The sequence below is a fragment of the Zootoca vivipara genome, chromosome 6 (assembly GCF_963506605.1).
Source record: "Zootoca vivipara chromosome 6, rZooViv1.1, whole genome shotgun sequence".
NCBI classification, from domain to species: Eukaryota; Metazoa; Chordata; class Lepidosauria; order Squamata; family Lacertidae; genus Zootoca; species Zootoca vivipara.
In genome coordinates, this window is record NC_083281.1 from 95320925 (window position 1) to 95339657 (window position 18733).

Sequence of the window (18733 nt, forward strand, 5' to 3'; positions counted from 1 at the left end):
TTATGCAAAACTCGCATAAAATATGCAGGTTGCAGAAATCAGCTGGGCACCAATGCGATTTGCTACGAAAATATACTACTGTACTGAGGAGCTGACATGATTCCCATTTCTCAAAGGGGCTCGCAGGGCACGTGACCTGCCTCCATTCCAACCTCAGTCAGAGAACTTCCTTTGTTTCCCTTGACACCAGTCGGCACATCGCAAGATCCAAAGCTTGTCTACGGAACACATAATTAGCCTTCCCCAATGCTCTTGATAACAACAGCAGCTAAACAGAAAGGGAGGCTGCACTGAAGCCGAGATGGGCTAGCACAGGATCGACCAGCCAATCGGAGCCCTGGAGGTGGGGCTTGAGATCTGGCAAATAATTACTAGATGCATTTCCAGCCCAGTTGGTCTGGGCTGCTGAAAGATCTGGCTGCAGAGTGAGAGGGAAGCAGGAATCTAAGCACCGGTGTTGGTGGAACGCTGCTGTGGCATCAGCCCTGGACTGGTTCCTGCTGCCTCCTTCCCGTCTTCCTTAGTAAAAGGTACTGCCATCTGGGTGGATCATACAGGCTGGGTCTGTGATGCTTTAGCAGGCAGAGAAAAGTTTTTATGAGGAATATTTCTGCCGCTTGTGTGGAGAAGGAAAAGGGTCTGGTAGCTTCTCTTCTTTGCCTGGAAAAACAGCAGCAACAATTTGGTACCTCTGTATTGCTACCCCCTTCCTAACGTTAGGATGGGGTTATCCAGGGCAGGGGGATGTGTAGGACTGGCTGGTAGGGGGATGTACAGGTGCCTGTAAAAACAGCAGCAACTACAAGTCTGAGCCTTTTGAATGCTGTGTGTGAGTGAGCAGCAGCAAGGTCCAAAGCGTTGCCAAGTCTGATCATCCTTGTTGTGCTGTATGCAATCCTCCAATGTGTGCTAATGCAGAGGTAAATCCCACTGTGTTCAGGGGTGCTTACTCCTGAGTAAATATGGGCACCATTTGAATTCAGAACTTTAGAGGGGGCCTTGTCAAACTTGGACTAGTCCCTCCCCAAGATCCTGGCTTGTCCACGTGAAGTTTGTTTAGTACATTGCAGATGTCTGCAGACAGGCAGCCAGGCAACGGTGCTCTCTGGTTTGCAAGCAAAAAAATGTTGACATTCAGGGACCATTCAAGGGCTGTTAGAAAGCCACCCTTGCAAGGAAGGGAGGGCATCCTGGACTTAGAACAGTTAAAACAACAGGAGGAGGAATTTGGGAAAGCTTCTTTTGTCACAATGCTTCTAAACCAGGTGTGGGGGACCTGTGGGGCCTCCCAGATGTTGCTGGACTCCAGCTCCCACCATCCTTCACCCTTCATCCTTGGCCATGCTGGCTTCCGAGGCTTCTGGGAGTTGTAGCACAGCAGCATCAAGAGGACCAGAGGTTGTTACCCCCTTCTGAGATAGCAAATGCTGCTTGAGCGCTCCTGTCCTGCACGTAACCTGTGATCCTCTGGAGCCCCCATCCCAAGCCTCCTTGAAGTGGCCCACAGAGGGCTGTGTATAGAGAGCGCCTGGCATTTGGCTTCTGCAGTTGTGTGTTCTGAGCCCATGCTGTTGGCCTGGATATAGGCAGGAGCTCAGAGCACACCTCAGCAGGTTGCCTATGGTGGGTATGCATTATGTCTTTTCTAACTGGGCTTGCTCCTGTGCCTTTAAGAGCTGCCTGACCCACAGAAATTTAATAGGTAAATATTTGCTCAGCACTTCTCCCCATCCTAGGAAAAGTGTCACCTGCCAAATCTCTCTAAGGTTACTCATTTAAATAAATTTCAGGTGAGGATGTGGTGTAGTGGTTAAGAGCAGTAGACTCTGAATCTGGGGAACTGGGTTCGCGTCTCCGCTCCTCCACAAGCAGCTGCTGGGTGACCTTGGCCTAGTCTCTCAGCCCCACTCACCTCACAGAGTGTTTGTTGTGGGGGAGGAAGGGAAAGGAGAATGTTAGCCGCTTTGAGACTCCTTCGGGTAGTGATAAAGCGGGATATCAAATCCAAACTCTTCTTCTTCTTCTACTGCTATTACTATTATTCAAAGGGTGTCCACTCTCACTCTCTGAATTGCCAACCCTCAGTAATATGAAACCTCAGTTTAAGGAACTCTGGGCTGGGGGAAATAGGATAAAAACCAAAAGACTGGAGAAGAGGTTTCACACATGCAGCTTCAAATAATGGCCATGAGCCTCACACTGTTTCAGTGCATGTGTGGACATTTCCAATGTGGGATAGAAAGCACCAATTCTCATTAGAAAGGATGTTCTAGCCAGGATAGATTTTGCTTTTGAATTGCAATTGGGGGACATTGAGGGCAATGGCTTTCTTATGCCTCGTGTGTGAATACAGCCCGGGAGAGCAAAAACAGATTGGGCAATATTATAGCAGCTGTGTTTTCATAGGTGGAGAGGGCTGGATTTGAACTTGGGTCCTTTTACCTAATAAAACCAGCTTTCAACATGTGTCTGAGGCAAAGAGAACATTAAATCTGCCCCCAAGCCAAGCCCACAGCCTTTGATGTGTGTAGGGCTGAGCATGTGAACCTGCCTGGTCTACATTTCTAGCCCAGCATTATCAGCTCCTCTGAAATTCAGCAGCTTACAATGATCTTGAGCAAAGTTCCTTCCCGGCTCCCTGTTATCAAGGGAAGAACCTGGGACATTTTGCGTGCTGGCAAATGCTTTGCTTCTGAGTTACGGCCTGTCCATTTGTGGTCCCAGGCTGATGGGTTAGTGAGGTTTCTGGTTCATCTCCCCATATTGGCTTGCTTATCCGTATAGGAATGGAGAGCAGTGGTGCCTGGGTATGCTTGCTCAGATTGATCTGGTGTGTCCAATGTACCCGTGGGCTGGAGAATGAGGAGTCTTCTTTAAGAGTGGTCTGGGGGAGGCAATGTTTGCTGCAGCATGCTCATTTTTATATTGCCAGCTGCAGGCCCAGTTCCAATGGGTGAGGCAGGTTTTTTGAAGCACTACCAAAACCTGTTGAAGCTATTTGGTCAGCAACCACAGGAGGCTGAGGGAGCACACCATTGCCAATGATGCCTCCACATGCAGGTTCTCTGGGAAGACCCCTCCTCCCCACACACAAGCAATAACCTGTGCACAGACCAGGTGTGTAGCAAGGGAGGGGCATAGGGGGTGGGCTGCCCCTAGCTCCACTCTGGCGGGGGCTGCACAGGGGCAGCGCCCCCAGCCCCTGGCCCACCCCTCGCCTCCTCCGCCCGAGCAGGAAGAAGCAGAGCAGGTTGCCGGGGAGCGGCGGCAAACTGCTCCGTAGCATGCTCTGCTTCAGAGCGCCCAGGCCGAGCAGAGGAGCAGCGCCCACTTGGATGGGCTGTGCATGTGTGGATGTCACAACGCATGCGTCATGACGCATGTGCGCTGCGGAGTGACGCCCCACCCCCAGGGAGTGCCGCCCTGGGCAGCCAAGGGGCCCCATTCGCCAATGACACAGACTCTGGCTTTCCCTAAGAAAGGGCTTTCAGTTTTGCCAGGGACAGGAATGGCACCTCTTCATCCTGGCCTTTGGCACCAGAGATCTTTATACAGTATTTTAAGACCTGTCTTGTTCTTTTAATTGCATTGGCTTTGAACTGATTTTAAAATTGCGTGTTTTTAATTTCTGAAGCCCACCCTGGGACCTCTTGGGTGAAGGGCAGATCAGAAACTGAAATGCTAATACTTCTACCAATAATCAGCACCATCAATGAACAAGCCTTAACAAAGAATAACAGCAATTGGCTGCTTGCTGCCCCTACCCCCCCCCCCCCCGCGCGTGTGTATTCTTGCACAAACGTGTCCATATAAGCCTCACCAGGCAGCCCCACCCCCCTCAGGCCAGAGAGAGGCGGAGAGTGCAGGGCGATCTTCTCGCTCTCAGCGATTCCTCCCCCCGCCCCAATCTTTGAATGTATCGGTGGCTCCATTGGATGGGCAAAAGCGAGCATTTGACGAAGCGTAAGAGAGTTGCGGGTTTCTAAAGGCAGTGGACGGATTCCTCCTTGAGAGTCCGTTTGCTTGCCGGAGACTGCAGAATTTGTTCGGCTGCCAACTGGGAAAGGCTTTTGACTTGATACAGAATATTAGGAGAGATGCTTTGAAAGAGGGTTGCAGACAAATGACTCATCTGCTGTAGGAAGAGAACAACAGAAGGATTGGGGGGGGGAGCTTGAGAAAGGAGAAAAAGGTACCTCTCACTTTCCTGGGTGGGGGTGAGGAGGAGAATACCTGTCTGTAGCTGAAGAGGGAGCTGCATCAGGAACTGTGGCAGCACAGAGATCACACCTGCTCACCTGCCGAGAGGGTTGCTGCAGCACAGGCGTTTCCACCCGGATGACTTCTTACATTGCTCTCGTGTGAGGGGTCTGAGTTGGCAGGTAGTTTGGGGGAGAGCCCTGGTGGGCCATAGATGTTCTGATCCACCCAAGAAAGGGAGTGCTAAGCAAGTCCCCTTGCCTCAAATGCCCCTCCCTCTGCACTTGTCGCCTCTGGCATATTGTTTGGGGGTGGGGGGGGTGGAGTGCAGGCAATGCTCTCAGTAGCAGCAAATGAGGATGAGGCTTCTGTACCTTTAATCATAGAATTGCAGAGTTGGAAGGGACCCAAATGGTCATCTAGTCCAGTGTTTCTCAACCTTTTTTGGGCCACGGCACATTTGTTCTATGAAAAAAAATCCCGCGGCACACCAACTCTGTGCCGCCCTATATTTAGTTTAGTTTGGAGGGGAGACGTAAAGCATGCCACTGAAGAACTGCTGCGCGGTAGCCAGGCAGACCCACCAGGCGCTCTCACCTGGGTTGGAGGGTGGCGAGGGGCCCTCTCCTCCCTATCTTTCCCTTTTTCCCTCACCTGGGGGGGGCCTCCCTCCTTTTCCTCTTCTCCTGGGGCGGCTGGGGTGGCGACGGCTGCGGCGACGAGGCAGGGAGGTCCCGGGCTTCGGAGCTCTTCCCGGCCGCAGGCGGGCTCGCTGGGGGGCTTTAGCGGCTCCCCGTTTGATCCGTCGGGCGATTCCGATGCCCACGCGGCTGCCGCGGAGCCCAGGGGTCCGCCGATCCTCCGGCCGGGCGCCTTCGTTGTCGCTCCGGTGGGGTCGCGGGGGGGCCTCCAGCAGCTCCCCGGTCGATCCGCCGGGCTCGCTTGGCGCCCGCGTACCGGCGGCGGCGGTTCCGGCGGTCCGGAGGCTAGGCTGGCGGCACAGGCATGCTGGTCGCTCTCAGGAGCTTCGCGCCACCGTGCCGCGCGCCATCTTGCCTCGCCGGAAGTCCGTCAGCGCCCTTCTCCTCGCCGCACGTGGCGGCACACCAGCCAGTGTCTCACGGCACACTACTGTGCCACGGAACACCGGTTGAGAAACGCTGATCTAGTCCAATCCCCAAAGCAGTTGTGTAGCCGAGGGAACTTCAGGAGGTGTCAGTAGAATTTGTGTGGAGAGGGTAACAACGTTTAGATTTCTAGGCATTGAGTTACAGGAGGATCTGTCCTGGAGTGTTAATACGAGGGGGCTTGTGAAGAAGGCGCAGCAGAGACTGTATTTTTTGAGAATTTTAAGGAAAAACCATCTTCCACAAAAGCTGCTGCTTGCCTTCTATCACTGTGCCATACAGAGCGTGCTCACGTACGGTTTATGTGTGTGGTATGGAAGCTGTACTTCCCAGGACAGAGCAGGGCTGTGTAGAATTATTAAAACAGCAGAGAGCATTATTGGCTGCTCACTCACCACCTTAGAACAAATTTACACCACCACGTGCCATAGAAAAGCACTAGATATATCAAGAGATGCAACGCACCCTGGTCACCATTTCTTTCAGCTTCTGCCATCGGGACGGAGATATAGAACAATGCAGGCAAGAACGAGCCGTCTCAGGAACAGTTTCTTCTCTAGAGCAATTTTGGCCTTAAATGGAAAGCCTGGACTTTGAAGTCATCTTATTTTACTTGTTATTTTGTATTATATTTACTGTTTTTAATTAGGTTTTTATAATTTTGGATTATGCGGAATGCTTTATCGGAGTGGATGTAGCAACCGAGTAATTTCGTTGTTCCCGCAAGGGGACAATGACAATAAAGATATCTTATCTTAGAAGAAGTCGACAAGCCCTTTCCCAGCATCTGGCTCAGCCTCGTTCTCGGAGCCTCAAGTTGATGATCCATTTTGCTTCTGGGTTGCCTCTCTGAAGCTCTCAAGGAGATATCCATAAGATGATTAAAAGCCATAAAAATATTGTTCTAATGTTTTAAAAATGTAAAGGGCCACTTTGGCTGGCCAGGTGCAAAGAAGGACAGGACAAATTGTGCAGCAATAAAACTACTAGCACATTTGCAAAGCTAGGCAAGGTCCAATATGGTTTCAAATTGGATGGGGAACCTATGTTGAGATTCCTGCAAGGGGTTGGACTAGATGGTCCTCGGGATCCCTTCAAACTCCACAATTCTCTGATGACTCTGTGGGGTATAAATGAAAGTTCCCAGGAGTCATTGGGGGAAGCCACAATGTGCTTTCAATGTATGGTGTGTAGGAAGTCGATGAGAGGTGTGGCAAGAGGCCTGTCTGTCCTCTCCGCATTTGGCCACCCTACACCTGCTCCAAGGCCAGTTGCAGCAGCCCTAGTGGATTTCAGTGGAAGAAATCAAGGCAAATGCACACTCTGAGCCTCTGCATGTCTACTCAGAAGTAAGTCCCCCTGAGTTAGCTGAGGCTTCCTTGCAGGTGGATGCGCATAGCACTGCAAGCCTTATGGCTGCTGCTGAATGTTGCTTTGGCAATGTGGTGTCTTGGTGCAACCCTGAAAGATTCTCTCTGGGGGGAAACAAGAAGAAGACAATTCTAGCAGGTCTCATAAAATTCCCCAAGATAATTCTGCACCTCTCTAAATCTTACCCCTTGAAGACAATGTAGGCGTTTTTTTTAAATAAACAGTGACACAATGAATAACTTTTAAAAATAAAATACAATAAATTCTTTTTCTATTATACCTTTGGATATTTCCCGCATTTCTTGGGGGGAGGGAAATTTTAACAAGAAGAAAACCTCCTATACAACCTCCTGGGGAAGTAGTGCAAAAGGTGGGAGCAAAGTCTGGTGGCAGAATCTGTTGTAGGTGTTCCTTCCATGTTGCAGCTCTGGAAGTGTGGTGTTGTCAGAGAGCAGCGTGCAGCAGAGGATTTGTTCTGACTGAAGGTCAGAAGGATGGAGAATGCGCTAAAAAATCTAGAAACAAGTGCTGTGCAGAAATCTGTGCCTCAATTTCTCAAATGTTTCCTGCCTCTGCGAAAGAGACTTCCATTCCCACACCTGCTTCCTTCACAGCTCCCTTGGGGATTTCATTATAGTTTCTGTGGCTGAGCCCTTGCCCTTGTGAGGTGGTCAAGTGTTGCACCTGTCTTTTTATTTTCAGTTAGCATTTCTCCAGCATTCTATGCCCCCCCCCACCCAGCTGCCTACACTTCTTGGTTCAAAAAAGCCTCCTCGGAGGGCCTCTTCCCCCTGGTGAGATGAACTGTGGACCAAGAGAAAGGCCACTTACAAACATTCAAAAGTAAGGTGAGCTCAACTGCACCTGACCCAGGAGAATCTCACTGAAATTTTCTCTCTCTGGTCATAATTTTCAAATACCATTTGCTTTCTCATTAAATGATGAGCAGGGGCCTCCAGGAGAAAAATTTGGCACAGCAATAGTAGAGACAGCCAACATTCCTGGGGCAAATCCTTCTTGTTGCATGTTTCAGGATTTATTGGTGTGGATCGTCATGGATGTTGCTCTAGGCATCCCCAAACTGCGGCCCTCCAGATGTTTTGGCCTACAACTCCCATGATCCCTAGCTAACAGGACTAGTGGTCGGGGAAGAGGGGAATTGTAGTCCAAAACATCTGGAGGGCCAAAGTTTGGGGGTGCCTGCTCTAGAGACTCACTTTGCCATGTTTGACCCAAGAGTTCTGGTTGGTGCTTGCTCAAGTTTTTTTGAGGAGGTTATCTGCTATCGGGGGAAAGGCAGATGAAGATTAAAGGGGGAGTGTATATGAACAAAGATCCTAAATCACACCAGTCTCTCCCCACCTTCAGAATGTTCTGTTTGGGGGCTGTCTATGTATCTTCTCCGTTTTACTTATATTTGTTTATCTCCTTTCCTACTGGTGAGTTAGGTTGGGTTAGGCTGAGAGACTGTGCCAGGTCCAAGGTCTGTCAGCTGAGCTTTGTAGCTGAGAGGGGGATTTGAACCCAGGTCTCCCAGACTCTAGTCCAGCACTTTGACCACTACACCACACTAGCTGTGTCCTGAGAAGACCTCATTGAAGGGCAATGACTTTATTAGGCCAGCCAAAATGTCACAAAATTGTAAGCAACTTTTGAGTTTTCCAAAACTCTTCAGACTGGATGGTGAGTAAAGGGGCAGGGAAGGGGACAAGAAAGTGGGCTTGGATATTTAAAGAAGGGATGGGAACTTTTTCAGAGAATTGGTTGTTAGGTGTTTTTTCATCTCTGAATCCCTAGTGTAACCTGGAACTTGCATAAACATCTTAAAATGACCTTAACAGACTAGACAACTGGGCCAAAGCAAACAAGATGAATTTTAACAGGGAGAAATGTAAAGTACTACACTTGGGCAAAAAAAGAGAAAGGCACAAATACAGGAGGGGTGGCAGGGAGGAGGCTCCGGGCGCGGCACGGCATGGTGGAGGTGCCCTCCAGAACGTGGTGCCGTGGCGCCTTGCACCAGTAGCCTCTATGGCTAAGACACCCCTGATCAGGGTGGCTTAACCTAAGAGCCAGGGTGGTGTAACAATTAGATTAGAGGACTGAACTGAGACCTGGGAGACCAGGGTTCAAATCCCGGCTCTGCCATGAAGCTCACTGGGTGACCTTGGGCCAGTCATTCTGCCTCTCAGCCTAACCCACCTCACAGGATTGTTGTAGGGATTAAATGAGGATTGGAAGAACCATGTATGCCACTTGGAGCTCCTTGCAGAAAAAGGTGGGATGGAACTGCCATAGGTTCCAGCTGTTGGGAATCGCAAGTGAGGAAAGTGCTGCTGCCGCGGCTGCACTCAGCTGCACGCTGCAGGATTCCTATTGGGGCATCCGGTAGGCCAAGGTGAGAACCGGACTCTAGACTAGATGGACTCCTTTTGGCCTGATCCATCTTCTGATGTTCATCCCCACCACCCAATTTTCTGCTCAACTACATTTTCGCTTGTGGAAGAAAAGAACTAAGCAGCTTGCCGGGAAAGTGTTAAGCAGCCCCTTCTAACTCATCCAGTCAGTCTTGCACTAAAGACCCAGCCTTCCATGGGTTCTCTTCCAGTTTCTTGACAACATTTCTCTAAGGAAAAGAGTGCAAATATTCTGCTCTTTTCGGAAGGCATTTAGAAATGTTTGGGATGGAGTTCCTCCTATGTCTGCTGCTCTTGGTCCAAAGTGCAGTTAGTGGGAAGCTGTGGAGACAGCCTTGTGTCGCTTCCTGCTAGCCCCCCTTCCCAAAATACTTTGAGTGACAAGATGCAAAGAGATGTGGTGTTTCTCCCAAGGCATTCCAGGAAGTGTGGCCGGTGGGCAGATGCAGACAGAGAGTTTTCCATAGCAGCTGGTTTGCAGGAGCAGCCATGGGTTCACCTCTCCCAGACTAGATTTCCATCTCTAGCCTTTGCTGAATTCAGAAACTTAGGAAGCTGTCCTGTACGGAGTCAGACAGTTTGGTTCCATCTAGTTCAGTATTGTCAACACTGGCTGGCAGCATATCTCCAGGGTTACAGACAGGAAACATTCCCAGCCCAAACTGGAGATGCTGGGGATTGAACTTGGGAGCTTCTGCATGCAAGGCAGTTGCTCTACCACTGGGCTCTGGCCTTTCTCCAGTTCTGACTATACAGAAGTCATTCATTCCCTCCCCTCTCCCCAAATTGCCAGGGGCAGCATGAGATTGTGCCTTTGTGCAAGACAGAAGGTTTGATTAAGGTTATGTTGTTGTTGTAGTTGTTGTCTCTTAGGCATGCTCACAGAATTTGATTTATATGAATTCTGAAGCAAACTGATCCACTCTGCATGTCAGGGACCAACATGTGGATCAGGACGTCCGTGGAGTGTCTTGGATTCTGAGCCATTTTTGTGGCTCAGAAAGGTACCAAAATGCTCTTAAAATGTGCACTGTTTAGAAATGCATACATTGAGATAAAGTACATGTTTCAATAGTATTTTGAGAGAACATTTTAAATATGCAGCTTCATGAGTCTTTATTTTTTTTAAAATGCAGCTAATAATTGGAAATACGATGGAAAAGATGTATGCATGGATACAGGCAGAACCTGCCCAGACCAGAAAGAGGCTGATTTGTTGTAAATTTTGAAGCATTTCCAGGCTCCATATTTCCTAAACTATACTGCTATCGCCATGATAATATTCTCAGGTTCACCTTGGCTCACCCCAAAGCTCTGTTTCTCAACTTAGGTTAGTCTGACATTCAGGGCTTACCTTGGGCATTTCATAATTTATAAAATTGCAATGCAGTCCCACGTATTGCTACAAAGCATTGATTTCACCCCCTCCCCACCTCCCAATGGCTGTTGCATCTGGCATAGATGTAACCCCACAGCCGGGGGGGGGGGTGGAAGAGGGAGAAGGAGGGCAGGATAATAATACTCTTTCAGATCCTGTTGAACTCAACACATGCCTTCTGCTATTCATCCATGCATCTTTTTAAATAAACAGAATTGACTCAGTCCCATCAGATCCCCAACAGCTGAGATTAAAATAGGACTGTGTTGTTGTTGTTAAATCTGTTATAAACTGCAGGAGACCTATTTCTGCCTTCTGGTCCTGATGGTTGCCAGCTTTTTAAGCAGCCCTTGCTGCTGTGTTTTTAGCTGTGGCTTGATCACAGTATGCCCTGGAAAGAAATTATATCACTTGCAAACACTGTTCTCCTGTGTGCACACACCTGCATGTACACCCCAATTCTCATGAAAATTCACCAGCATTTTAATACAAAATTCTCCAAATGGTCTTCAATTTTGCCTAATGTACACATTTTTGCAAATCATTCCCCCAAAATATAGCACATGTTTTTGTTATTTCTGCTAATATGTACATTTTTATTAACGCCGTACCCTAGTATATTGTTGCATGCCATGTCAATCTCTGAGCAATGTGAGATTCCAGTCACGCTTACTCAAGGTCTGTGTTTCCTTTTGGAAATGAGCATCAGCACTCCAGGAGGGTCTTGCTTCCTCCATAGGTGCAGCCCTTGATCCAAACAGTCATCCTGTTCTGTCTACTGCTTTGTGTTTCCCAGTCACTTAAGTCAACTGCTGAGGGAGGGAAGGGCCCCATCCACTGGCCATCTCAGTCAGAGTCCTTTTGATGCTTGGTTTATTTAATGGCCTGCCCCCTGGTTATCAGCTCAGAAGGAAGTTGGCCTTGCTTAATTTGTTTTTAACACATGCTGATTCCTAGGGTTTAGAAAGGCGTCTAACACACAGCTTAATACACACAGGTCTGGGGAATTATAAGTGCCTCATACACAGCCTAATACACATGAGTCGGGCTTAATACACACAGGTCTGGCTATTTAGGGTGTTTGGCACCCACAAACTCATAACAATATGCATTTTACACACATTACTTTCTTGGAGAACTGCACTGCAAGATTAGTCAAAGTGTGAATGTTGAAGGATGGCTGTGTTTTGATTCCCATATTGTTCCAGAAAGCAAAAATGAAGTAAGTTTGCCTTCAAATGCAAAACTGAATCAAAATTCTGCCCCATCTCTTGCAATGGTGTAGTACAGTGGGACTCAGCTTTGGGACTTTTTTCAGAGCAGGAGGGATGCCATTATTGAGAGTATCTGGGTCAGAATTAAGGGAGAGAAAAATAACAGTGATCTCATTGTGGGAGTTTACTATAGATCCCCAAGCCAAACTGACGACACAGATGATGCCTTCCTGGAACAGATGACCAAGCATTCAAAAGGAAGTGAGATAGTAGTAATGGGGGATTTCAACTATCCTGATATTTGTTGGATGTCAAACTCAGCCAAGAGCATAAGGTCAAACAGATTCCTCACTGGCCTTGCAGACAATTTCATTGTCCAGAGAGTGGGAGAAGCAACAAGAGGATCAGCCATTTTAGATCTGGTCCTAACCAATAGTGATGACCTGGTTAGCGGGGTAGAAGTAGCAGGATCATTAGGTGGGAGTGATCATGCTCTTCTGGAGTTTCTTATTCAGCGGAAAGGAGCAACCAAGCATACTAAGAGCCAAATCCTAGACTTTAAGAAAGCCGACAGGGCTGTCTTAAGCGCCCCTGGCGCCGTAGTGCGCCGGATCCCTCCCGCCCCATTTCCCAGCGCGGTGGGCGCTGCCACAGGCGCTGCTGTGCGGCGGGCGGACGCAGCGCGGTTGCCGTGGGCACAGCTGTGCAGCGGATCAGCCGGCCAGCGGGTGGGCGCAGCTCACGGCGCCCTCCTGGTGGGCCGGCGCCGTGGTGCCCTGCGCCACCCAGCCTGGCCGTAGGGCCGGCCCTGAAAACTTAGGGAAATGCTGGTTGAGATCCCATGGACAGAAATATTAAAAGGGAAGGGAGCTCATGATCGTTGGGAGTTTGTTAAAAGGGAGATATTAAAAGCACAACTTCAGGCAATACCAATGAGACGGAAACATGGAAGGTGCCTAAAGAAGCCAGGGTGGCTATCTGAATGTTTTGGACTATGTGAGCAGTGCTCAAATTACTTAAAACAGGTAAGGGATAAAAACTATTAGTTAAAATGTGATTATATCCTACATAACTAAAAGACAGAAACAGGGACAAATGGTTAAAAGCGACTATAAGGGAGGGAGTGCGAAGCAGCCCAGGTCCTTTTACGTGATGCCCATTACGGTTTGCCACTCTCCTTAAAAAGCTACTTGCATGTTGGTTGTGCAAGTTCATCCTTTGTCATGTGTGTGAAAATGAGCCATCACGCATTAATCACCATGGAAAGAACATTTGTATCAACCAATGTCAACTCAAACAGAATGCTTGTAACAGAGACATTTAGCCGATTCAGCTCAGTGCAATCGCATGGCAAGAGATAAAGTGATGGACTGCATAGGCGAGCCAGATCTTTGTCATAGAAACTCTTCAGTAAACAAAAATGGAGTAATCACACTGATCACGTGGTGACATTGTGGAGGACAAGTAAGGGTCTCCTCCCTCCCTCCCGCCCTTTACTGTGCCGAATTGGCAAGTAAGTTTTGACTCACCCCAGCTATTTTGTAGCAGGAATCTTATCATGCTTGTAAGCCCCCCTCTCCGTTTCATCTCCAAATGAGGCAGATTACTGCTAAAGCGGCCCTCAAGATCTCTCTCTGTGGCCCTTGGAACTCTCTCCAGGCCAACCCTCCCTAGCCACACCCCCTCTCTCCAGGCCAACCCCCCCCCCTGTCCTGCTTGCAGCCTCCTGGAATGTCTTTGCCTACCTGGAATGTGCCCTTGAACTCTGAAAATGCCTGCCTCGGTGGAGGAGAGAGGAAGTGTGCAAAAACTACCCTACTGGGCAAAGGTGAACATTGCTTCAATTGCCTGCCCAGTTTTGCCTCTTGCCACCCCCCCCCCCCACTGCTATGTGGCCCCTGAAAGGTTGTCCAGATGGGAAGGTGAAAGAGCCCCCTAGTCTTTGATGTTTGCCCAAAGCTCCGTCCGCTCCTGGTCACCTTGGCATCAAAGTGCTGGCTGGCACTTTTGCCGCATCTGCTCAATGTGCTGATGCTCTTGCTTTCCTCCCAGCAGTCAGAGCCCCTGCTGGCGCCAGCTGCCAGGTAACATGACCTGCGCAGCTGAAACGCAGACGTGGGGCTCAAGGCTGGCTGCGGGGGTGGGGTGGGGGTGCCGTTTTCTCTGGGAGTCTTGTTGCTCACGTACATATTTATTAATTAAAAGGAAATAAAGTTGTCAAGGGATATCTAGTTCACAGAATGTCCTTGACTTGAGGAAACACTCCCTGGGGAGCCATCCCTAATGCCTCTCTAATTTTATTGCTGGCTTAATTTCTTGTTAACTGCAATGCTCTTGTTTCTTCCCCGGTCGTCAGTTTTGTCTCATTTAGCAAAAGGTGGCTAAAGAGAACATATTTTTTCCTATGGAAATGCAACTGCTGTTCTTTCCTTATAGCATGGCCTTCCCCAACTGGGAGCCCTTCCACCAACGCTTTGGATCACAGCTCTCATTAGCCCTGGTCAGTGTGGCTGTGACCACATGAGCCCCACCATCATAGGGCCTTGTTGGCTGGGGAGGATGGGCACCAGGTTGGGAAAGGCTGCTCTAGCACCTCTCTCAACGCACCGATGTGCAGCATCCCTGGCCACACGCTCTGATTTGCAGGGCCTGCAGCTCTTTTCCTGTGCTTCTCTCTGCTTCATGGTTATTCTTCCACTTGGGGGCACAAACGGTAGTTGAGAGGGCTTAGGAGGTAAGAAGGTTGCCTTCCATTAAGCGCTTTCAGTTGATTCATAGATTCTGAAGGATCACCTAGTCCAACTCCCTGCAATGCAGGAATCTCAGCTAAAGCATCCATGACAAATGGCCTTTCAACCTCTGCTTAAAAACCTCCGAGGAAGGAGAGTCCACAACCTCCACTGTCAAACAGCTTTTACTGTCACAATGTCCCTCCTCCTCCTCATCACCACCATCATCTGATTTTTTAGTATTTATTTGTACCCTGCTGATCTGACTGGGTTGCCCCAGGTATTCTGGGAGGTTTCCTGAATATATAAAAACACACTAATACATTAATGTTAATACATTAAACTTCCATATACAGGGCTGCCTTCAGAGGTTTCCTAAATGTTATAGTCGGAATCTCCTTTCTTGTAATATGAAGCCGTTGATTCAAGTCCTACCCTCCAGAACTGGAGAAAACATATCTCCTTTCAGTCTCCTCTTCTCCAGGTTGAACACACCCAACTTCATCAACCATTCCTCATAAGGAACCCTTGACCAGACCCTTGACCATCTTGGTCACCCTCCTCTGTCCATGTTTCAGCATGTGATGCCCAGTTGCTGTGAGAGTTTCACGTTGGGTTGTGTGACCTGTGCTGAATAAGATAAGAAAGCATATGGAAGAGAAGGAAAATAGATCCCTCTGGGTTGGTCACAAGCACCTCGTATTTGTTGGCACTGGAAATGCTCCATAGCAATCCTGACCAGTAGCCGTGGGCAGTGGTAGCCTCCACTGAATTGGGACCATTTGTGCAGGGGCTCTGCCAATGAGCAAGACTCCTTCGCCAGAATGAGAAGCAGACAAAAGACCAAGTGGGGAGCCAGGAGATTTCTTGGTCTGAATCTCACCCCTGCAGTAAGCTCACTACTAAGTTACCACAAGGCAGCCACCAGAGGTGCGGGCAGATGAATCTGTCAATTTTGGCTCCCCTCTGTTCTCTGCATTTCTACATCAATTTGTAAATTCTTTTTTTTTTAGTCATCGTGAAAATTCACCAGCATTTTAATGTGAATTTCTCCATAATGTAAATAATTTTGTTTACATTGTTGCAAACTATATCCCCTAAACAATGCATTTTTGTGTGTGCATTGCTAAGTACACTTTTATCCAGGTGTGCGTCTGTGTACACCTTACTTGGCTGGAGAACTATGCTGCAAAATTTAGAGAATTGTGGGTTTCAAAAGATGGCTGAGTTTCAGTTTGTGAATTAGGTAAGTCCACCTTCAAATGTTTGGCTTTTTAAAGTAATTTTTATTAATTTCTTTTTTTAACACAATATTTCCAACACTAGTGTCTTTCAGCCCATTTAATAAACGGGCGCTAGAACATTCGGCCTTTTTCGGTGGCAGCGGCGCGTGGGGGGCTTTTATTCCTTGTCTAATTGATTGTTCCTCCCCCCCTCCCTTTGATCCTTAATTTATCCCTAATTTTCTCCCCCCCCCCCCGTTCCCAAACCCCAAGCACAAAGCCCTTTTTACCTTTACAGCCCGGGCTCGGCTGGGGGGTGCGGGGGGTATTTCTTCCTTTACCCCCTCCGAAGATTGTGTTTGGAGTGCGGATCCCTCCCCACCCTGTTTTCGCACGCTTTTTGCGCCTGCCGTTTGGTTCCTAATTTTTCCCCGTCAATAGCGCTGCTGCTGCCAGGGCCCAGTGGCCGAATTCTGGCTCCTGGACGGCCCGGGCAGCTGCTCCGGGGTGTACGCCCAGTTTTTCGGGGTGGGGTGGGGGTGGCTCCCGCTACTTTTGTTGGCCTCCGCGGCTGTTTTTCAGTCGCCTGCTGTGTCCGGGAGGGAGCTTTGCCGTCCGGGGGGCTTGCACCCGCCCTGGCACTTTCTGAGGGTCCCGCGGTTGGCGCTGAGCATTCGGTGGCCTCCCCGCGCCTTTCCTGGCCGTTCCGGCCCAGCGGGGGTCTCCCGGTTGCTTGCGCTGTTTGGGCCTCAATTTCGGGCCTGTTAGTGAGGAGAAGCTGGGGCCTCGATTTTTTTGGTCGTCCTGGCTTCCTCCTCAGGCCCTTGGGCACGTTGAGAGAGGGCCTGCTCCTGCCTTCCACCTGGTGGCCTCTGTTTTAACTGCTTATTGAGCCAGTGCAGGGCAGAGGGGTGGGGTGGGGAGTGTGTGTGTGTGTGTGTGTGTGTGTGTGTGTGTGTGTGTGTGTGTGCAGTCTCTGCGTCCAATCCCTGTGTCCCTGGGGCACATGCTCAGTAGCGCGGAAAACGGGACACAGGGAATCTGGATGCAGAGACACTTGCACTTTATTATATAGGATAGCAATAACAAAGGAAATAAATTCCTTGCTCTGCTGAGCTTGTGACTTCCCTCCATCCCTTCAACAGGTTTTTGTTTTCAAGTCTTTATATCACACTTTAAATCCTCAACTTCTGACCTTTGTTTTAAGAAAGTTTTAAGTATTTTCAGGTTTTTCATTGCAGGCTTTATTTCAATCTCACGTGTCTTCAGATTTTTACAATAATTATTCATATACTCAATAAATTCACTCCAGTCTCTTTGAAATTTTTGGTCGTCTTGGTTCCAGATTCTACCGGTCAGCTTGGCTAATTCTGCATAGTCCATCATCTTTGTCTCCCACTCCTCAATCATTGGTAATTCCTGCATTTCCTCCCTTGGGCTAATAAAGTGCTTGCCTTCTGTTGTGGCATACATATATAGTCTTTGATCTGTCTTTGCAATTTCTTCTCCCATCAAACCCAGCAAAAATGCTTCTGGTTTTTGGGGGAAGGTATATCTAAACATATTTTTAAACTTACTGTAGATCAATTCCCCAAATACTTTTACTTTATTGCAAGTCCACCACATATGGTAAAAATCTCAGTCTTTCTCTTTACATTTCCAACATATGGTAGTTTGTTCCTCATCCTATACATTTTGGCCAACTTCACCGCTGTCAAATACCACCTGTACATCATTTTCATTACATTCTCTTTTAAGGCCATGCACGCAGTAAATTTTAAGTTTTCATTCCACAATTTTGACCAAGATTCAAACTCAATATTATACCCAAAGACAATAGCCCATTTTATCATAACTTCTTTGATCTCTTCATCTGTTGTATACCATTCTAACAACAAGCTGTACATTTTTGATAACAATTTTACTTTGCTCTCCAACAATTCAATTTGGAATCTCGATTTTTTTATTTTCAAAACCTATGTTTCTTTTGTCTACGTTAAATATATCATTTACTTGATGATATTGTAACCAACCCGTAAGTTCTTCCTCTGTTTGGTCATATGGTTTCAGGTTTAAACCTTTATCGGTGTCCACCATAGGTAGCCCAGCTTCCCTCCATGTTCAATTTTTTGACACACAATACCTCTGTTGGTGAAAGCCACCATGGTGTTTTCCGTTCTAACAGATTTTTATATCTGTCCCATACTTCATAAATCGACTTTCTTATCACATGGTTTAGGAACCCTTTATGAACTTTTACTTTGTCATACCAAAGATAAGAATGCCACCCAAATCTGTTGACATACCCTTCTAAGTCTAGTAAATCCATATTTTCCAAAGTTATCCACTCCTTCAACCAACACAGGCGGACGCCTCGTAGTAAAGTTTCAAATCTGGCATTGAGAATCCACCTCTTTCCTTTTTATCTATTAGAGGTTTAAATTTTATCCTTGATTTTTTTTTCTTGCCAGATGAACCTCGATAATATCTTTTTGCCATTCCTTAAATTGTCCTGTCCCTTTAATTACTGGAATCATTTGGAATAAAAACAAGATCTTGGGTAATACATTCATTTTTATAGCAGATATTCTACCACACAATGACAAGTTTAGTCTATTCCATATTTCTAAGCACCTTCAAATGTGGACTGAACAGAAGGGCTTCGGAGTGGCCAGCTGATGTGGAGCCACACTTTCCTCTCTCTCTAGGAAAAGGAGGCACCCTCCCAGCACAGCTTGCCTCCCCACAGGACACCTGTCATGGGGGTGCCTGGTTCTACCCTCTTGTGCCTTCAGAATCATGCACCTGGGGTTGCTGTCCCCACAGCCCCAGTCACACCATGCCAGTGGTGTCTTGGGCATTGACACGCTGCTGACAGCATTCAAAAGCATATCCTAGAAAAATAAACATTTCCCTGCAGCACAAATTGCTGCAGAAATCTAGAGAACTGAATTTAGATTGGGGTGTGTGAGAGAGAGATATTGAGAGGTTAAGGTGTGTGTGTGTGTGTGTGTGTGTGTGCATCTGAGAGAGAGAGAGAGAGAGAGAGAATATGAATATATCTGTTCTCTTCT

General features: G+C 48.0%; 1 protein-coding gene across 8 annotated transcripts in view; it reads left to right on the plus strand.

Annotated features, from left to right (window-relative positions):
* The first annotated feature begins 289 nt into the window (after window positions 1-289).
* The window catches only part of ZMAT4 (zinc finger matrin-type 4), a 181506-nt gene continuing 163062 nt past the window's right edge, over window positions 290-18733 (plus strand). For 6 of the 8 annotated variants that reach the window (XM_060276426.1, XM_060276427.1, XM_060276422.1 and 3 more), the window contains exon 1: window positions 290-530. The gene's annotated coding sequence lies outside the window, so the exon portion shown is untranslated. The remainder of the gene's footprint in view (window positions 531-18733) is intronic. The other 2 variants (XM_060276425.1, XM_035118352.2) reach the window with 1 other exon arrangement.